Raw genomic sequence first — 5,000 nt, 5'->3', positions numbered from 1 at the left:
TCTTCTGACGACAGCGACAGAAACACATTCTCCATCAATCTGAGAGGCGATTTTACCGTGCAGAGAAGCAGTTTAGCATGCAAACGGGTCTATATAGAACTCACGGGTGTGAATGGAATCATTTCCTTCGCTAAAGAACCTGAAAGAACCATCTTTTTAAAGAGCGTGGCATGCGAGTTGTGCTAAGTTCACTTTCCTTAACCGCCCCGCGGCAAAGAGTGAACAAAGGAACAAAGCAGTGGTATCACAGAGGCAGTCAGCGGGAGACAGAGGGAGTGTGGAGATGGAGACGGCGATAAGAAAGATGGAGAGCGAGATCGCCCCACTGATATCTGAGAGCCCTGACTCGTTGTCTGTTGTTAGACAAGGCGGAACTGGTGTAGACATGAAGCTGTATTATGTAAGCCCACGTGTGCTTAGCGCTATCGGTGTCAGGTAGGCCTCCCGTAAGACGAGCAGCGCGACTCGACCGCACTAAATACCTTTTTGATGGAGTGGAGAGCCTCTCAGACGAGGTAAATGTGGGGCTTGTACAAACCCGGCAGCGTATAGTGCGCTGAGTGTGTGGTCCAGCGTCAGGAGCTGGCTAGCCTGCAGTCTCCCTGGTAACCCTCGCAAGCCTCAGAAGACCATTAATCAAAAGTCAATGGTTAACGGCCCCATTTGCACAGCTAACATCCATCATCTCAATCTCCACGGCCCTTCGGCTCCATCGGTGTCCACAAAACCCTCCTTCACTGCTGCCTCGCCGCCCGTTAAGGAGCTTCCACGGCGGCTGTTCCAAAACAGGAACTACTCAAAAAAAGGGACGAGAATTTGTTAATATTACTTGGAAAGTAGAATTTCATGTAGAAGAAATATCAGTAACACTTTCTATGGAGGGAGCATCTATAAACACATTTATAACATGTTATAGTGCACTCATAAGGCAATATAAACGTGGTTATAAATATTCATAAAAACGAATTACACTATACTACACTTTATAACCATGTTTATTATACATTATGAATAGTTAATATAATGCATTATAAGTAGTGTTAATAACATGTTATGCTGTCAGTGCTAAAGACGTCAGTTCCAGCTTGGAGAGCGTAAAGTAAAGAGAAATATAAAGTTTATTTACTGAGATTTCCAGTGTTTTATTTCTCAGCGCTGGAGCTGTTAGAGCTGCATCTTCAGGGCTTCAGTCCTGAATATTCAGAGGCTCCAAACAGACTAGAACCACTGCTACAGTGAGCTTTTCTTACCCAGCGTCCCACTTTAAATGCTACACTACATTACATCGCAGCAAACCGAGCACCCATCAGCCCCTCCCCTGAACCCCCTATGACGTCATGCTGAGCGCGAAGTCACTGTGGAGTGAAGGCCTGGAGAGGGAGAGGTGAGATAGCAGAGCACTGTCATTGTAACTTGTTCTCTCACAGGTTCTAACGTCAAGCACTAGAACCCTACACTCTGTAACACTACACTACACTACAGTACATCAGTGCTGGTTTCTGCTGGCGTTCTATTGGATATGCAGTGTTAAGTCAGTGCCAGGCTAACGGTGGTGAACATTAACAGTGGTGAACATTAACAGTGGTGCACATTAACAGTGGTGAACATTAACAGTGGTGAACATTAACGGTGGTGAACATTAGCAGTGGTGAAAATTAACAGTGGTGCACATTAACAGTGGTGAACATTAACAATGGTGAACATTAACAGTGGTGCACATTAACAGTGGTGAACATTAACAGTGGTGAACATTAACGGTGGTGAACATTAACGGTGGTGAACATCGACAGTGGTGAACATTAACAGTGGTGAACATTAACAGTGGTGAACATCGACAGTGGTGAACATTAACAGTGGTGAACATTAACAGTGGTGAACATTAACGGTGGTGAACATTAGCAGTGGTGCACATTAACAGTGGTGAACATTAACGGTGGTGAACATCGACAGTGGTGAACATTAACAGTGGTGAACATTAACAGTGGTGAACATTGACAGTGGTGAACATTAACAGTGGTGAACATTGACAGTGGTGAACATCGACAGTGGTGAACATTAACAGTGGTGAACATTAACAGTGGTGAACATTGACTTTCCCACATTGGGTGAAACTCTGATGTTGCTCTAGTTTAAACTCTGACATTTGAAGCCTGTAATGAGCTTTATTGTGTTTTAGTGTTTCAGTAAATCCTTCAGTAAATTCTTCAACTTGAAGCCTCAGTCTGAACCCTGGAGGAGGCTTTAGTCCAGTACGCTCCACTTTACTTACAGCGGAGTAATACAGCTTATGAGCTCTTAGAATGTGTTATTAGTACTTATAATGCATTATGTTAACAATTCATAATGCCTCATAAGCATGGCTATAACCTGTAACGCATTTTTAGAAATATTCATAGCCATGTTTATAAAGCCTTATGAATGCATTATAACATGTGAATGTGTTTATAAATGCTTACAAACATAACATTCATAATAGGTGTTACCGAATTATCTTAAAAAAAGTCCCTGTCAAAAAAGCCCTTGTTGCAGGCTTGTGGCTGAACGGTGACCAACTAGTGACAAAACTGAAATCCCACATCATTTTACTAGATTTTTGAAAATGGTTCTAGATAGCACTGAAACTGGCTCTTCTATTGTGACGATATCAAGCGTGTTAACAGTAAATATAGAACCTTTTAAAAATGGTTCTAAACAGCAGCAAAATAGGGTTCTTCTACTGTGACAATGTCAAGCTTGTAACAACAACAGAAGTCTGTTTGGTGTTCCACATAGAACCATATATATCACGTTCTACATCAATATGAAGAACCCTTTCACCATGCGAACGGCTCTATATAGAACTCATGGTTGCCTTTCCTAAAGAACCCTTGAAGAACGAGTGCAGACTGGATGGCGATGCCGCTGCGGCACAGCGGCTGCAGCCATTTATCATTGAAAGCCCCTCACTGCTCCTCCCTCAGCTACCTCCTTTACTTCCGCTCCAGCAGCAGGAGGCCCCCCACCTCACCGCCTCCACCTCTTCTCTGTGGGCTCCCCTTCACCACCCTCTCCCCTGACTTCCATTTTCTCCCTCTTTCCTCTTTTCCTCTTTTTATGTGTCACAGACTGCTGACCCTCCAGAAGGCATCAGCGGTCAGCCTACAGGCGCAGGGAGCTGGAAAACGACCCATTACCTCGGTGACAATCAGGTCCGCCGTGGTTTCAGGGTCAAACCTGTCCATTACGGAGCAACTTTAATAGCTCCTTCTCTCGGTTTTTCCACATGACAGAAACACGATGTATCATCGCATGACTGAGGTCACATGACACAGTGTGTCATCAGCGCCGGGAGACGAAGGCGTTCCGTTATTCTCTTTGCCGCTTTTTCCATTATTATATATATTTCCGCTGTCAACGATGCCTCATCAGGTCAACCCGGCAATGCCTGAAAGAATCATTCATTCAACATATTTATTCAGTTCAAATGTTTAATATACATGTGCTTACATTTGCATTTTTTCCTGCTGTGTCTGATCCACTCGTACCAGCGCAACACACTAACACAGCACCACCACGTCAGTGTTACTGCAGTGCTGAGAATGACCCACCACCCAAACATTACCTGCTCGGGTCCATGGGGGTCCTGACCACTGAAGAACAGGGTAAAAGGGGGCTAAAAAATAATCTGTTACCTCGGTTGCAATCAGGTCCGCCTTCAAAGCGAGGGGTTTCGGGGTCAAACCCGTCCGTTACAGAGCAACTTTAATTGCTCGTTCATTCAAAGTGTTTATTCATCGTAAATAAAACTAGTTCATTGTGCGAATTTGAATGAATGAATTTTTTCAGGTTGATCTGATGAGCCACTTTTTACATCTGCATGAAGTCTGAAATACACATGGAAACACAGGATTGAGGGGTCTTGTGTGGGTCGAGGCGGCACGGTGGCATGGTGGGTAGCGCTGTTGCCTCACAGCAAGCAGGGGTTCGATTCCCCGGCCAGGCGACCAGGGTCCTTTCTGTGTGGAGTTTGCATGTTCTCCCCGTGTTTGCATGGGTTTCTTTTGGGCTCCCCCCGTGGTCCAAAGACATGCAGTCAAGCCAACTGGACATGGTAAACTGGCTCTGGGTGTGAGTGACTGTATGTCTGTCTGTCTGCCCTGCAATGGACTGGCGACCTGTCCAGAGCGTATCCTGCCTTCCGACCAACGACCGCTGGGATAGGCTCCAGCACCCCCTGCGACCCAGAAGGAGAAGCGGTTTAGAAGGTGTGTGTGTTTGCATTTTGTTGCCATATGGCAACAGCACGTGCCGAGGGAACAGCAGTCTGGAATACGTGCTGCATGCATACATGCTGGGTGATCAATACAGGCCACAGGACAAATTCCACATGCCTAAGTGTTTTTATAGTGCAGAAAGTGGGACAATAATTATATTGATAAAAACATCAAGTTGTGGAACCGTGCAGTGTATGCATTGCAATTCCAGGGTTGCATATTATGCCATATGGTAACATTCATAGAATTATATTTTATCATTTGTTTTAAAACCCTCTAGTATCTACATCAGTAGTCCATCTGTTTCTCTGCATACATTGTTAGCCCCCTTTTCCCTGTTTTTCAGTGGTCAGGACCCCCATGGACACTCACAGAGCAGGTACTATTTGGGTGGTAACTGCAGTAACACTGATGTGGTGGTGTGTTGTGCTGGTACGAGTGGATCAGACACAGCAGTGCTGCTGGAGTTTTTAAACACTGTGTCCACTCACTGTCCACTCTATTAGACACTCCTACCTCGTCAGTCCACCTCGTAGATGTAAAGTCAGAGACGACCGCTCATCTGCTGCTGCACAGTTTGCGTTGGTCATCCTCTAGTCCTTCATCAGTGGTCACAGGACGCTGCCCACAGGACACTGTTGGCTGGATAGTTTTGATTGGTGGACTGTTCTCAGTCCAGCAGCGACACTGAGGTGTTTAAAAACTTGCTGCTTCTTCCTCAGTCCTCAGACCTCAGTCTGGCTCTGT

Source organism: Pygocentrus nattereri, chromosome 3 (assembly GCF_015220715.1).
Source record: "Pygocentrus nattereri isolate fPygNat1 chromosome 3, fPygNat1.pri, whole genome shotgun sequence".
Lineage (NCBI taxonomy): Eukaryota > Metazoa > Chordata > Actinopteri > Characiformes > Serrasalmidae > Pygocentrus > Pygocentrus nattereri.
This window is presented reverse-complemented; position numbering follows the sequence as displayed.